The sequence below is a fragment of the Periplaneta americana genome, chromosome 2 (assembly GCF_040183065.1).
Source record: "Periplaneta americana isolate PAMFEO1 chromosome 2, P.americana_PAMFEO1_priV1, whole genome shotgun sequence".
In the NCBI taxonomy this organism is placed as follows: domain Eukaryota; kingdom Metazoa; phylum Arthropoda; class Insecta; order Blattodea; family Blattidae; genus Periplaneta; species Periplaneta americana.
Window position 1 is genome coordinate 199,116,140 of NC_091118.1, and position 17,667 is coordinate 199,133,806.

Sequence of the window (17,667 nt, forward strand, 5' to 3'; positions counted from 1 at the left end):
ACACAAACTCTGTGTGACTTGGAATTGTGGTTTTCTGTTAACGTACACAGTGACGTATATATTATGCAAATCTAATCTTTCAGGTGAAGCTCCCTGTAAAACAGATTTGAATAATTTTAAGGGAAAAATTGTCACTGTGTACGTTAACAGAAAACTACAATTCCAAGTCACACAGAGTTTGTGTGCACTCGATGTGGGTCTCTGGCGGTTCGTCAGCCCACGTGAGTTGTGTGGATATAAAGGGAAAAGTTGAGACGGTGTCGGGTGGAGTTCCCGGGTAGCTCAGTTGGCAGAGCGCTGGTACGTTCAACCAGAGGTCCCGGGATCGATACCCGGCCCCGGAACAATTTTTTCCTTAAAATTATTCACCATCTAAAGTGTTGCCAACCTCTGTTCCAATTCTGCTAACTATGGAATAGGTAACCTTGGGATAAATGAACGTTATACAACACGGTAGTCCATTTCTTCTATAGTTAGGCTGTTCCACGAATAACTATTCCAAGATTTATTCCGCGATCGTACAACTGGGCCTAAGTACTCTAAACAATCTATTCTTTGAACAGAGACATCTGATGGAGACCACGACAACCTCGTTTGTAAACAAGCGACGAGCGGGTACAATGAACAGCTGATTCGGCTGCCAACAGTGCAGCTAACTTGTTGATGTGATCAATACAGCGTCGCTATGCGCTGTTGCTAGGTTACGCGTGTGTGTCTACACTCATTCTACGAGATTTGATTATCCGTCATAACGAAGAGCCGGAAGCAGGCAAGTTCATGTTGTCCCCACGCTAGTCTGGCAGGAGAGGAAAGATGAAAAAGGGGAAAGGATCCGGATCCAATATCGAGCACGGGGGCGAATGCAATTTCATTACGTTCCTCATTTTGTTGTACATAACACTAGAAAATGGCTATTTCCCCAGGATCCACAACGAACCTCCATTTCCCATCATTCTTGCGCCTAATTGAACTTCAACGTAACCTTTGACCCAACATCGAACAAATACGTCTAATTTAAGAACTGGGTTATTGGTCTGTCCCATTTCCACTGTTTTCTCTGCATCGCATGTGTATGGAAAAAGGTCACAGCTTGAGACAACATGAGTCCTTCAGCTATTGTTAATGTCTGGCGCTGGTACAAAATCCTAACCGGGAGCGATGTCCAAAGAAAGTGTTACCAATGAATCGCTTGGACGGGATGTGCAGGGACATCATTTTATTTTTACTAACATTTTTAATATTAACCTGGTTATACCTTTAGAGAACCGGAAACACCGTTCGCTACCCCCTTCCACGGCTGGAGTTCGATGATACTGGCGTAAAACACAAACAAATCATTTTACTAGGTATAGGAGGAAACAAAAGTATTTCATCCATTTACGTAAACTAGGAAATATCGCGATTTTGAGTCCGATAATTTTCATTAGGTTTTTGTTTAATCAAAATGCAGTACTGTATTAACAATAAGTGTTTTTACTCACGAACTGAGTTATCCATGCGAACGTATTCATTATGCAGTGTATACTATACTGTCTACAGCACATTAGCGTACAATTTAGAGAATGAAGTTAAATTGAAAAATAATCATAATATGGATATTTAAACACATATTTGAAAATGGTGGCCGTTCATTTCGATACAGGCTTCAGTTCTTTTGTGCATATTATCGCACTATAGACTATTGCATCTAATTCCGATTGCCAGTTTCGTCCTTCGTACTAGTAACTCATGTTGAAATAATTCTGTACCTACTCTATAAAAGAGTACCTTACGTACTGTAAATTCAATCTTCACTCCTGACCGACCCGCACAGATAAAATTACTCAGACATGCTATCTACTGTCCGTCCAAGTGGTTATGCCGCAGGGTGGTAGAAAGGGGGGAAATCAGGTGACAGTTAATTACTTAACGAGGTCCCTTTATTTAAGTTATTTTAAACAGTTGTATAATATTACGTAAACGTCCAATTCCTAACAAAAATTAATGTGAATAATTTCAAGGGAAAAATTGTTCCGGGGCCGGGTATCGATCCCGGGACCTCTGGTTGAACGTACCAGTGCTCTGCCAACTTAGCTACCCGGGAACTCCACCCGACACCGTCTTAACTTTTCCCTTTATATCCACACAACTCGCGTAGGCTGACGAAACGCCAGAGACCCACATCGAGTGCACACAATCTCTGTGTGACTTGGAATTGTGGTTTTCTGTTAACGTACACAGTGACGTATATATTAGGGCCTATGCAAATCTAGTCTTTCAGGTAAGGCTCCCTGTAAAGCAGATTTGAATAATTTCAAGGGAAAAATTGTTCCGGGGCCGGGTATCGATCCCGGTACCTCTGGCTAAACGTACCAGCGCCCTGCCAACTGAGCTACCCGGGAACTCCACCCGACACCGTCTCAACTTTTTCCTTTATATCCACACAACTCCGCTCTAACCGCCTTTTACCCCCGAGAAAGACCCGGTACTCAATTTTATAGGAGGCTGAGTGAACCTTGGGGCGGTTCTGAAAGTTGGCAACGAGAAAAATCCTGTCACCACCTGGGATCGAACCCCGGACCTTCCAGTCCGTAGTTAGCTGCTCTACCAACTGAGCTAGCTGTGAAAAATAAAAAGTTTTTTCATTAAAAAATTTCCATTCACTTTCCCCGGAAAAATGGTACGTGATGCGGCAATTTTGATTTTAAATTCAGATTTAGGGCACACATGTTAGTAATATTCACCTATTTTTTTATTTCGGAGCAAGACAAAAAGTAAAAATTTGTTGTTCAGTGATTATTTCACTGAAAAGTCATTATTGGACTACCCGAATGTCGGTTGAACAGCTGTAGTTGAATATCATGACTTGAATGGCTTTTATGCTTCTTGTGCGACTAAGAAAACTGTGAAGATGCTTTTCAGGCAATCAATGACGTGTAAAGCAGCCTGACCCTTTGAAGGGGGAGGGGAAACGGAAGTTTTAATTTGGCCGCAAGCCGGAGTCATGCATAAGAAAAAAACGGAGAGCGAAGGGTATAAAAATGTTGTTGGAGAAACTGGAACTACAAGAATGAGGCAGACAAACGTACAGTCAAGCCAAACAGTAAGCCTCCTGTACATGGGGTGCGGGCAGCTGACAGCTTTTGACCTCAAGAACTCTACAGTTGATCCTCTGAGATTTATAGTGAGAGAAGGCCCTATCATATCTAACTTTGCGTGGTGTTGCCATATGTATCCGAAGTTTGGAATGCTGTATTGTCTTCAATTACTTTGTACGCAGAGGAGTATTATAATGGGACTGGAATTTTTTATTGTTTTACAGCCGTGGTGCGCAAAATAAACGCAACCCACAAGACAGGATTTAAATTGCAACTACATACAGTGGGAGGGGTTGCACTCTACAGTGCAGTGACGGATTTACAGACAGTTGCGCCACTACACTCCTACCTACCATATGTAATTAGAATAGTCCATTCACGTGATATTTAATTAATCATTTTTCAAAGAAATTTCTTCGAAATTGGCATTTATATCTGTGCATGCTATTTTCAGTTGCGCAAGGAGATGAGCATCGCTTAAGCAGGATCTGTGGCTGGACTTTATAAATTTCATTTTAGAAAACAGCTGTTCGCACTGGTAGGTTGATGAATACATATCGTCATTTCCCATAACTATGGTCCTGGAACACAACTATGGTCCACGATACAACCATTCAAAGATCATTGTAGAAGTAACATAGACCGTTCCCAGATAGCTACAGTGACTTGAATTCAAACTACAGTACAGTAATAATATAGATAAACGAGGTACTACGTTATGGAGTACAAAATTTGAATAGTTGTATCGTGGACAATAGTTATGTTCCAGGACCATAGTTATGGGAAATGACGGTACTCATTATTTTTGAAGCAAACTGTCTGAGCAGCGGATATGTAGTACTGGACATCTTTTAAAAAATTTTAGCCCCCAATAGACCTTTTACATTCTGCTTTCAAGAAGCCATCATTCTGCAAATCCAGTACCTCTAACTGCAATTCTGGGATAACATTTTCAATTTAAACATGAAAAGGAGTGGCAAAAATATTGAAATCTTTCTCCATCCTTTGAAAATCACTGAATCTGTGTTCTTTGAACTCGTATAACAGGTGATTTATTTTAAGACTGTACATATTTAAGTTCCCATCCTGAATATTTGTAACTTATTCTAAACAAGAGAAATGAAGGAACCGCCTTTCTTGTACGTGTGATATCCTCTCGATTCATATGACTCTGCGAAAGACATTGTATCACTAATGAAGCTCCGAAGTACAGCAATCCAGTATAATCCGCCACGTACACGCGCAGTATTTTCATGGAGTGGGGGAAGGGGAAGGTAGGGGGTACGTTTGATGCTTCGCTGAGGTCTGACGTCACTGCCGCAGGAATGCCCACCATTGTTTTACAGGTTCTCGTAGGGAAACAAAAGACAAGGTACCTATGAACAGACGAAATGAATATTCATTCATTCATATTTATTTATTTAATACCTCTGATTAAGGTTTTGGCTGATATGTACAGTCTTAAATAAAAGTTTTGTTATACAGATACTTCATAAATCCCAGAAAGGAGGTAGTGCGCATGATCAGAGGACGAGCGACCTGGTTCACAGGAAGGACTAGTTGAGATAATCAAGCTGGTTTTGTTTCGTTGTATGTCTGATCATGCGCACTGCCTCCTTTCTGGGACTTATAAAGTATCTGTACAACAAAACGTTGTTCCAAGTATGCACGTCTAATATCAGGCAGCACACTCACTTCACGATATGTGTCGGAAGAAGAACAATTATACATCTGAAGTCTGATTAGTGTAATATGTAACTAGTCAGCGATGTATGCAATGGAGAGAGAAGGAAACTGGCCACCCTAACCCATCATCTCCTGGCTTAGTTGCCTAATGCGTGATAGCTTCCTTATTGGTGTCACTTATGAGGTTCGAATCTGTCTTCGGACTGTTGACTAAACAACGACATGTTTGTTTGTTTGTTTATTTATTTATTTAATTTAATTTAATTTATTTTACTTTATTTTATTTTTATTTTTATTTTTAATTTAATTTATTTTATGCAAATCTAGTCTTTCAGGTAAGGCTCCCTGTAGAGCAGATTTGAATAATTTCAAGGGAAAAATTGTTCCGGGACCTCTGGTTGAACGTACCAGCGCTCTTTCCAACTGAGCTACCCGGGAACTCCACCCGACACCGTCTCAACTTTTCTCTCTATATCCACACAACTCGCGTGGGCTGACGAAACGCCAGAGACCCACATCGAGTGCACACATTCTCTGTGTGGCTTGGAATTGTGGTTTTCTGTTAACGTACACAGTGACATATATTATACAAATCTAGTCTTTCAGGTAAGGTTCCCTGTAAAGCAGATTTGAATAATTTCAAGGGAAAAATTGTTCCGGAGTCGGGTATCGATCCCGGGACCTCTGGTTGAACGTACCAGCGCTCTTTCCAACTGAGCTACCCGGGAACTCCACTCGACACCGTCTCAACTTTTCCCTCTATATCCACACAACTCGCGTGGGCTGACGAAACGCCAGAGACCCACATCGAGTGCACACATTCTCTGTGTGGCTTGGAATTGTTGTTTTCTGTTAACGTACACAGTGACGTATATATTATGCAAATCTAGTCTTTCAGGTAAGGCTCCCTGTAAAGCAGATTTGAATAATTTCAAGGGAAAAATTGTTCCGGGGCCGGGTATTTATTTTATTTTATTTTATTTCACTTAATTTTATTTTATTTTATTTTATTTTATTCTATTTTATTTAATTTAATTGTATTCATTCATTCATTCATTCATTTATTCATTCAATCATTTATTTATTTATTTATTTATTTATTTATTTATTTATTTATTCGAATGACAGGTACATAGATAACATTTTTGGCCTAAACACAACCTCAAGATTAAAACAATGTAACTTGATGGTTTCTTCAGAGGTTTTCCACAGCCGTGGGACTGAAGCCAAATGGTCTATGGCGAGTCCTCGGCATCAACCCGTTTGATTTGATTACGTAGTTGGTTTTTTCCGAGGTTTTCCCCAACCAAAAGGCAAATGCCGGGTAATGCTTTGGAGAATCCTCGGACCTCACCTCATCTCACTACATCTCGCCAAAATATTGTAAAAAATTGCACAAAATTGTAAAAATTGTAGAAAATTACTAAATTGTAAAACTGTAAAAATTTGTAAAAATTGTAATTGTAATATTGTACAATTTTGACTTGTTCCACATCTTAAAGCTTCATTGCTCATGTAAGATCTATGGAATAAAATGAATGAATGAATGAATGAATGAATGAATGAATGAATGAATGAATGAATGAATGAATGAATGAATGAATGAATGATTGAATGAATGAATGAATACAACTTAAACTTAAATCTAATAATGTAACTAAACAAAATCCTTAAAGAACTAAAAACTAAGAACTAAACAGAGGCATGAGGCTTCTCGCTTCCCAGTATCTGGCACATTCTGGCAGTGATTTTAGAGCTGGGCAGCGTTGGAGATGATCCCTATTCATCGCTTCATAAGTTAAGATATTGAACTAAACAATTTAAGAAAAAAATTTACAGGTTGTTGAATGAAGTTCAACAAATTGAACAGTGTGATTCCGAAACGCGTTCAGTTCATTTTTGTGAAACAAATGGGCTAGTTTTCGTATCCGCCATTCTATTGACCGAGCGAGTTTTCAAGTAACAAGCACAATAACACAACCTTTTAAGCAAGGTTTGCCATTGTTTTGTAAGAAAATACGCTTAAATATAAGAACAGAGGGCTCAAACATAATCATATTAACTATATTTATAAATCATAAAAATAGCCAGATGTACTGAGCGAGTTTTGGGACAACAGTCTTTGGTTAATGATTCGAATTACCGTCGTTGAGTGACATCACATTTCTCTGCTCTTTGTAAGAGTTATCGGGTAACTACAGCAATGGTGTGTGTACAAGGAAAAACTTGAAAAATGCATAAAACCTTAATTGTTGATCGCAAAATACAACTTTTATCTTAGTGCAATTAGACGCAACTTCAGCTAGCTAATCCACATTGAGATCTCATGTGCAGATTATTAACAATTCACGGACATCAATAATGACATGCGATATGGTGGGAGGTATAGCGTTCCGAACCGCAAGATGTTCTACCTAAGTGTTTTCTCTTATCAATTATTACAGTTAATATCACAAAGGGGTCCAAACCTGTGGAGTAAGGGTTAGCGCGTCTGACCGCGAAATGAGGTGGCCCCGGTTTAAATCCCGGTTGGGGAAAGTTACCTGGTTGAGGTTTTTTCCGGGGTTTTCCCTCAACCCAATATGAGCAAATGCTGGGTAACTATCGGTGCTGGACCCGGACTCATTTCACCGGCATCATCACCTTCACTTCATTCAGACGTTAAATAACCTGAGATGTAGATACAACGTCGTAAAATAACCACTAAAAATCACAAGGTGCAGCGCCGTAGCGTTCTAGTCTAAGACAACATGCCTGGACTCTCGTTACAGAATGCGCGCTGGTACTAGTCTTCATGGGGAAGGGATTTTCTCTTGTTACTTCGACCATTGTATGGGACAAGTACCTCCCCCCCCCCAGCATCGTGACGTATTTGTGAAACTACGATAAGTATAGTGAAAACCGGTTTCGAAAAACAGCTATAACGACTAGGGTAATCATCGTGCTGACAATACGTTATCTCGTACTGATTGGATGATCGTCCACCTCTGCTGAGTCATGTGATGTGAGGCCAGCGATCGGCGGTAAGGCTTTGACACTTCATAGGCTCTCTCACTACTACTTATTATTTTTTTTTCTGATATTTCTGGTACTTTGTTAAAGATTAGTTTGCTCTTACTGATTGGTAAGTTGTTATCTTTCTATCGGTCGCTCTTGTCAAGGATATGAAAGACTGTTAGATATCGTACGTTTAGAGTGAATGACAGTGTTTTGCAATGTTATATAGCTCAGGCTTTGGGTACTCTTTTTGTAATAACTCTGGTTGTAATAATAAACTTGGAACAATGTGTGTTTTTTCGTATTTTATTATTAATTACTTACTTCCTTACTTACTTACTGGCTTTTAAGGAACCCGGAGGTTTATTGCCGCCCTCACACAAGCCCGCCGTTGGTCCCTATCCTGAACAAGATTAATCCAGTCTCTACCATCATATCCCACCTCCCTCAAATCAATTTTAATATTATCTTCCCATCTACGTCTCGGCCTCCCCAAAGGTCTTTTCCCCTCTGGCCTCCCAACTAACACTCTATATGCATTTCTGGATTCGCCCATACGTGCTACATGCCCTGTCCATCTCAAACGTCTGGATTTAATGTGCCTAATTATGTCAGGTAAAGGATATAATGCGTGCAGCTCTGCGTTGTGTAACTTTCTCCATTCTCCTGTAACTTCATCCCTCTTAGCCCCAAATATTTTCCTAAGAACCTTATTTTCAAAAACCCTCAATCTCTGTTCCTCTCTCAAAGTGAGAGTTCAAGTTTCACAACCATACAGAACAACCGGTAATATAACTGTTTTATAAATTCTAACTTTCAGATTTTTTGACAGCAGACTAGATGACAAAAGCTTCTCAACCGAATAATAACAGGCATTTCCCATATTTATTCTGCGTTTAATTTCCTCCCGAGTGTCATTTATATTTGTTACTGTTGCTCCAAGATATTTGGATTTTTCCACCTCTTCGAAAGATAAATCTCAAACTTTTAAAGTTCCATTTCGTACAATATTCTGATCACGCGACATAATCATATACTTAGTCTTTTCGGGATTTACTTCCAATCCTATCTCTTTACTTGCTTCAAGTAGAATTTCCGCGTTTTCCCTAATCATTTGTGGATTTTCTCCTAACATATTCACGTCATCCGCATAGACAAGAAGCTGATGTATCCCGTTCAATTCCAAACCCTGTGTTATCGTGAACTTTCCTAATGACATATTCTAGATTATTATTATTATTATTTTTTTTTTTTTTTCTGCAATGGAACTGACCCACTGCCTCCTCTTCTACCTCAAACGTCACAAAATCTCCCGGGGCTTCAACTTCTCTGAGATATACTACAATATAACCAACCTCGACTGAGTCCAAACATCTCTAAAAGAGTTTTGTGGGACAAGTTTTCCCCAAATGGTTAAATACACCACAAGCAGAGAAGAGGAAATGAATCAGTGTAAGTCTGAGTTAGTGTCGAGAGGGGACGGACCGCCGTGAGAACACACCCTCCAGGGCTACAGCGTCAGCAATCTCGGTGGTGTCTGCTCTAAGAGGGATTTGCTGCCCACAAGAATTTCTTTATGAACCCGCGAACTCCAACTTTAGACCGTGTTGAATGGGGCACAAATCAACCCCTTTAGACCACGCAGACTTCCAGGTCTACAACTTAATATAACTGCAGTACTTTCCGCGAGGGTCGCTCGCCTACCCTTCTCACGCACTCGAATCAATACCCCCGGGGAGGGGGTTGCCATGGAAACGCCCCCCCAGACTGCGTGGTGCGTATCGTATTGATTTGTGCGTGCAGCTTCCGCCGACTTCTAATAGATGGCGCGATGAGGTCCAAAACAACTTTCAATAGGCCACGATCTCTAAATGATATGTTTATGGGTATTAGGTTCATTTTAACTGAAGTGGGACAACATTACAGCTGTTTCCCTTAACCTAACCTGTAAAACTATTACCATTGCTTTCGTATTCTGCAATAAGCTGGATTAACATATTCTAATTATTAAAATGAAGTTAATATTTATATTAGTCGATCTAGTTAAATATCGATGATGTTCGGGTGAAGGGTGTTAAGTCATTTTTTTCTGCAAATGGAGTTTTTTTCCCCAAGGGAATACACAAGTTAAATTCTACAAGTGGATGTGCAAAAAAAAAAAAAAAAAAAAAAAAAGAAAAAAAAAAGAAAAAAAGAAAACAACAAAAACAAAAGAATACTAGCATTTGATGTGTTTTATTTGTGTAGAAAATTATTCGCAACTAGCTATACCCTTGCGCTGCGCTGCACTTGTTACCAGCAATATTCAGGTTACAGTTTTATTATTAGTAAAAGGATAAATCGTTTACGTTCCGTGGACAAATAGTACATTATGCAACGAGCCTATAATGAAGGTAATTAAGAAGTGAGTATGGATATTTATGAAACAAGCGCAAGCGAGTTTCATAATTTTCATACGAGCTTCTTAATTACCATTATAGGCGAGTTTCATACGACTTTTTATGCTCGACCATATTTCTAACTTGATATTATTAATTTTATTGTATCTGACCTGGAGCAATGTCCCGTATGTTGTGAGATGTGCGCAGACGCGAAAGTATTGATTTTTTCCGAGGAACAGATGTCGACATTGACCTTGCTAGGCCATAAGAACCTACAGAGATAACATTGAAATTAAATTAGACATTGAAAAACGAGATGACAAATTGAATTTATTTGAATATTATTTACAATTAACGCTAATTATTATGGTAACAGAACATAAACTTCTGCGACAGTATTGGATTTCCAGCCTCCGTGACTTTTCGCTAATTCTCTTTCGATTGCATATCAGAGAATAATCGATACTTGCGGTTTTATAATGGTAAAAAGCCGACCTGTCATTGGCTGAACAGTTGTAACCTGAGTCGTCATTGGCTGAAGACCTGACCTTTAATGAGTAGGTGTACTTTAATGACATGCATTAAAGTTCTGCTACCAGGTGTATAATTACTACATTTCGGCATGGTCGAGCATAAAAGAAATTAAAGTATAGTATAAACTTTAGCACTTTATGTGGACTAAATAAAGTTCAAGTAGGGTTACAGATTCAATAACAAATATAAATGACACTCGGGAGGAAATTAAACGCAGAATAAGTATGGGAAATGCCTGTTATTATTCGGTTGTCATCTAGTCTGCTGTCAAAAAATCTTAAAGTTAGAATTTATAAAACAGTTACATTACCGGTTGTTCTGTATGGCTGTGAAACTTGGACTCTCACTTTGAGAGAGGAACAGAGATTGAGGGTTTTTGAGAATAAGGTTCTTGGGAAAATATTTGGGGCTAAGAGGGATGAAGTTACAGGAGAATGGAGAAAGTTACACAACGCAGAGCTGCAAGCATTATGTCCTTCACCTGACGTAATTAGGAACATTAAACCCAGACGTTTGAGATGGACAGGGCATGTAGCACGTATGGGCGAATCCAGAAATGCATATAGAGTGTTAGTTGGGAGGCCAGAGGGGAAAATACCTTTAGGGAGGCCGAGACGTAGATGGGAAGATAATATTAAAATGGATTTGAGGGAGGTGGGATATGATGTTAGAGACTGGATTAATCTTGCTCAGGATAGGGACCAATGGCAGGCTTATGTGTGGGCGGCAATGAACCTCCGGGTTCCTTAAAAGCCAGTATGTAAGTAAGTAAGTAAGTAAGTGTTACAGATTACCGTGGCTCACCCAAATACGTAATTAAGTAATAAAAATGTTTCGACAATATATCAAGTTTTCTTATGTAAGGAAATGTTTTAATTCTATCGTGTTGCTCATTTGTACTCGGTCCTCGATTCACTCTGGACTTACCGCAATAATAAATAGACTATGTAGGCTATAATATCTAGAGCAGCTACACTTTCCAATGGTTGAAGAATTATTCAAATCGGTCAAGTTTCTTCTGAGATTACTTCATACAAACACACACACTCTCATTACATTATTAATATTGATAAACGTTTAAATGCATATAGAGGGTGTCCCATTTATCTTGTGCACCTATTATAACTTTTTTGTTTGGATAAGTATTGGAAATTTTTGTTTCTGAAAGTTATGTTAGAACAAGGGGCTAACATGAGTGTAGAGATTTGGTGCATGTAGCTACATTATGATACAAGATACACGTGACGTCATCAATTTTTCAAATAGCACTACATACTTTAATCATGTTACATTGATTACACACATTAAGACGAGTTCAAAAATGTATCACAATGTCACCTTCCCAATCTATAACAACAACAAAATGCAAAATTAATTCCATCAGAATGTGCCCTTTTTTTGAGGTGCCCCATTCATCTTGTGCATTAACTTACACAAAACGAAAGACGACTGACGTCCGTACACGTTGTGTGTTTGCTGTCTTAACATGTAAACAAACCACTACAACTATCCACGCCACAATCAACGTACAGTGACCTGCACGTTCTCCGGACCTGTCGCCACACGACTTCTTGCTGTGGGAAACTGTAAAGGACATTCTGACAACAGCAGACGACATGCAGCAACGCATTTGACAGGCCTGTGTTTCCATTCAGCCAGCAACATGCCGGGCAGTCATACAGTCTTTCGGGTAAAGCCTTCGAATGTGCTTTAATGTGAATGGTCACCATTTGGAACAACTTCTGTGACTCTCAAAGCATAACATTATCACATTGGAAGTACGTTTTTGTTTCGTTTTCTTGTTGTTGATTAAGAAGGTGACATTGTGATGCATTTTTGAACTCGTCTTAATGTGTGTAATCAATGTAACATGATTAAAGTATGTAGTGCTATTTGAAAAATTGATGACGTCACGTGTATCTTGTACCATAATATAGTTACATGCACCAAATCTCCATACTCATATTAGCCCCTCGTTCTAACATAACGCTCAAAAACAAAAATTCCAATACCTATTCAAACAAAAAAGTTATAATAGGTGCACAAGATAAATGGGACACCGTACGAGTACAATGATATTCATATAACAATAGTGCTAATTGAACATCTTCTGTTTGTTGTGCAAGGCCGTCTTAAATGAACGCAGAGTCATTTGTTTTCATTTCATTGTATTAGTCTGACTGTGGAGGCATTGATATAAAAGCATTGTTATTTTAAAACTCATATATCTCGTTAAATATCAATCCTATAAAAATTGTGCATAGAATAAAACTTGTCGGAAACATTTTTATAGAAACGTTTGCAATGCAACATTTTACTAAAAATCAATAATAAGCGAGATATTTCGATTTATTCACTTTAGTCCCCCTTATAACCCCCCTTTTAAAGAAAGTATTTTCAATACCATATAGCCTAAATTTTAAGTGAGATTCAACGTTATTTATATACCAATTTTCATAGACATCGGTACAGCTAATATCGCGTGAAAAGGTAATGAACATACAGACAGACATACAAACAAAATTTAAAAAAATGCGATTTTGGCCTCAGGAGAGCTAATTATATATGTTTACACTATTATTACTGCAAAAGCGAAAATTACCAGAAAAATTTAGGTTACAGTTTTATTAGTTTTATAAATAATGTTCCAAAGATTAAATTTCATTTATCTCTAAACTCATCACTATTGTATTGATTAAGGCTCGTTGAGTGGAAGAGAAGGCCTTATGGCCTTAACTCTGACAGCGAAAATAAAATATTCTATTCTATTCATTCGTATGACCCAAACAACAAAGATATTATGAGTTTTGTGCATGGCGTTTTCAAATACGCTTCTTGAAATTAAAACTGAGACCTTTCTTCTGGTTATTTTAACTTTGACACTACTGGATCATGATAGCAGTCCGATGACTCTTCCATCTGACACACAGGGAACTATACAACATTCCGAGTCACATACTATTGCTGATTTTTCACTATTTCAACGCTCTGTAGGCCATATATCAGAAACTTCCTTCGTTTCTCCAAAATCGCGTCTGTGTCTCAAGTGCTAGCGTGCTGATCTTCTCTTCAGGAGACCCGACCAGATCGTGATAGGATTTGTGTTGGACAAAGCAATCGTTGCAGAGAAATTTTCTCGGGGTACTTCCGTTTACCTCTATCTTCCCACAAACACTCTTCACCTTCCCTTCATTTAATCTAAAAACAGTAAATTATGTTTTATTTAACGACGCTCGCAACTTCCAAGGTTACAGTCAGCTATTAGCGTTGCCGGTGTGCCGGAATTTTGTCCCGCAGGAGTTCTTTTACATGCCAGTAAATCTACTGACATGAGCCTGTCGCATTTAAGCACACTTAAATACCATCGATCTGGGCCGGGATCGAACCCGCAACCTAGGGCACAGAAGATTAGCACTCTACTAACTGCGCCACCCAAGCCGACTTCATTTCATATATCATGTTACGCATCTGCGTATGGGACCTGGCTGTACCAGGGTCTGCCTGGTGTACGATGGCCCACATATCAGTGCTCATTCAGGAAGGCCTTGGGGCTCTGGTTCCCTGGGGCTTGTCAGGCTGCAGATTAAACCTGCTCTATCAGGGGCTAAGGCAGAATGGCCCGTCTGTCAGCGTCGGATTCACGAATGTCACCAAGATCATCTATCGGACTTTTTTTTTCAAGAAGAAGAAGAATTTATTTGTTTACACGAAAAGGTACATTAAGAAACTATGTGTGTGTTTCCAGTGCCTACACACTTCACTTGCATGATTCGGGTTCCGCATATTGTGGATAGATGACAGAACTGTGACCCATTTAGTTGTACACCACTTCGGCGGGTCACACTGTACATGATGTGTATCTGTGGAGAGTTATGTCGTGTACTAGGGTGAGTGTATGTGTAAGTGTTCGTGTAAATATAGTGTCTGGAATGAGTGATGATGAGGAAGGGAGAAGGGGAAACCCGGTGACGGCACGTAGCCTACTCCTGCCGAATAGCACCAAGGGGGCCGCCAGGCTTAACATCCCCATCCGACGGACGAATCACTATCAACAGTGACAAATGCCTTCTCTTCATATGCACTGCGGAGAGATTTGGGATTTAACCCGGGCATATTGCTGCACAATTTAGTGATTAGAAGTTGTGCACCGCCATCTCTGCTAGTCCCGAGGTAGAAATTTTACATGAAAATCTCTGACCCCGCCAGGAATCGAACAATGACTCAGTCCAGCCAATTGGCTGTCTAAATGAAAGAGCGTTCTTGAGCAAACCTACGATAATTGAATAGTTGAAGGGCTCCATCGTACATGCTGTGGTAGATATTCCAGAACAAGAACTCAGATTTGCTGTATACACGGGCTTTTCAGTCAATGGACAATGTTTTAAAAAGTCATTGTTGCTGTTACAATCTCTAAATTTGAACAAAAGCTATATCCACAAATTTTTCAGTGAATGGGGAATGTTTTAAAAAGTAATTGTTGCTGTTACAATCTCTAATTTTGAACAAAAAGTATATCCACAGGCTTTTCAGTGAATGAGAAATGTTTGAGAAAGTCATTGTTGCTGTTACAATCTATAATTTTGAACTTTTACTCGAACTATTTCTTGCAAAGTAATAATCTGGCCGCCGTGTAATATCAGGAAGGCCACAATATAGTCTATAATCCATCTAATGAAAACAGTGTGGCTTGACTTCCCCTTTTCCTGGGGGAAATCATGCGGGCGTCCATGATGACAGTACTGATCTTTCGAATTTATAACTTCATTTTTCAAGACATTAATTTTAGGCCTACTTCACAAAAACGGTCAAATCTCCGCCTCATGGAATTGCGTTTCTCCACTAGCAGGGAAAATCTGAATTCAACACTGGCAAACGAGCCTGATCTCCCTGCCTCAGCCTAGGAAGAGTTCACAGACCTCTGTAATGGACACCAGGGATATATCGAATAGGGTGTGAACATATTTACTCAGTTTCGCTTTATACAGAGATGACGTAACGGAGAGCCATCCGAACAGAAATTTATCTTTCCAGCTTTGCGTGTGCAACGCCTCTGTCTACAAACACGAACGTCACACTTCGGTAACAGAAGACTGTGTCAGCGCGACTTCAAACACAGAAGAATCATTTTATATTTAAAAGTCTCTATTGAGTGCCGTACATTTGTACAGAATGCGATCCGTGAAACGTAATATGCGCAGTCATTACGTCACATGATGGCGTCCGAGCGGAAGAACAAAAGATAAGCGCAAGCGACGCGTGACGTAGCTGCCGCTTATGTATGACGTAGCGACGTCGCTGAAGCGCACGGGGAGGCGTGGGATTGATGTTTACACCCCCGCACAGATCGCCACCCCCTTCTCTGATCTATGAAGTGAAAGTAGGCTTCCTCGCCCCCCCCCCACGTTCCCAGAATGTCAAGGTCAACATGGCGGATGTCTGACGTCATACCTAATGTGTAAAAAAAAAATTAACGTTCTATATGTGCTAGTTGGATGCCGACCAGTCGCTGGTGTAACAGCAGTTCGATTCCAGGCGGACTCAGGAACATGTAGTGCATGAAGGACATGTAGGAAAATTTGGCGGATGGCACTGTAACTGACATTTTGGACCATTTCTCAGTGACATGGTTCTAATTGCAGTAATGATGAACTGATGATTAAGCACGTTTTGTATTAACGGATAGTTGGGAAGTGTTTCCATTTTCGTGAAACATTACACCTTCTGTCAAGTTAGGCCTATGCAAAAGAGAGAACGTGTTTGACCACTTGTACAGCAGAATACAAGATTAGGAAGATAAATTATTAGGTCCATTACTTAAGCTTTAATGAAAGTACAAGATCTGCACAATTTTATTAAGCATTATAATATATTGCATTTTCAAAACGTAATTTCGTTTTATTTATTATGCACACTTTCTTTTCACTTTCTTATATTGTTATCTTTTCCTTTCCATCTTTTGGTTCTTCTCAAACTCTCTCTTTATTTTCTCTATATATTTACTTCTAATTGTTTTTATCTGAATTTTGTATCTTTCTTCTTGGGCTTCTGTTTTTTTTTTTTCGTTTTTCTGTAATTCTTTTATTTCTTCTTTCTTTGCTTCTCTCTCTCGTTATTGTCTTCCTTCCTTTCTCCCTATCTTCCTTTCTTCCTTTCTTTTTTTCTCCCTTTGTTCCTTCCTCCTTTCCTTTCTCCCTTTGTTCCTTCCTCCTTTCCTTTCTTCCTCCCTTCCTCCCTTTCTTCCTCCCTTCCTTCATTTCTTTCTTTCTTCCTCCCTTCATTTCTTTCTTTCTTCCTCCATTCCTTCATTTCTTGCTTTCTTCCTTCCTACTTTCCTTTCTTCCTTCCTTTCTTACTTCCTCCTTTACTTCCTCCCTTAGTCCCTTTCTTCCTTTCTTCGTTCTTTCCTCTTTCTCTTCCTTTCTTCTTTCCTTCCTTACTTCGTTCCTCCCTGCCTTTCTTTTTTCCTTCCTCCCTACCTTTCTTCCTTCCTCCCTCCCTTTCTTTCTTCCTTCCTTCCTTTCTTCCTTCCTTTCTTCCTTCCTTCGTTCTTTTCTCCTTCCCTTCTTTCTTTCCTTTCTCCCTCCCTTCCTTTCTTCCTCCCTTCCTTTTCTTCCTTCCTTCCTTAGTCCCTTTCTTCCTTTCTTCGTTCTTTCCTACTTCCCTTCTTTCCTTCCTTTCTCCCTATCTTCCTTTATTCCTCCCTTCCTTCCTTCCTTCCTTCCTTCCTTCCTCCCTTTTCTTCCTTCCTTTCTCCCTTTTCTTTCTTCCTTCCTACTTCCCTTCCTTTCTTCCTTCCTTCCTTTCTTTCTTCATTCCTTCCTCCTTCCCTTCCACCCTTTCTTCTTTTCTTCCTTTCTTCCTTCCCTTCTTACTTTCTTACTTCCTTCTCTCCTTACTTCCTTTCTTCCTTTGTTTCTTCCTTTGTCATCCTCCCCCCTTCTTTCTCTTTTCCCTTATCCTCCTTTTCTCCTGCCTTTTCCCCGTCCCTCTCC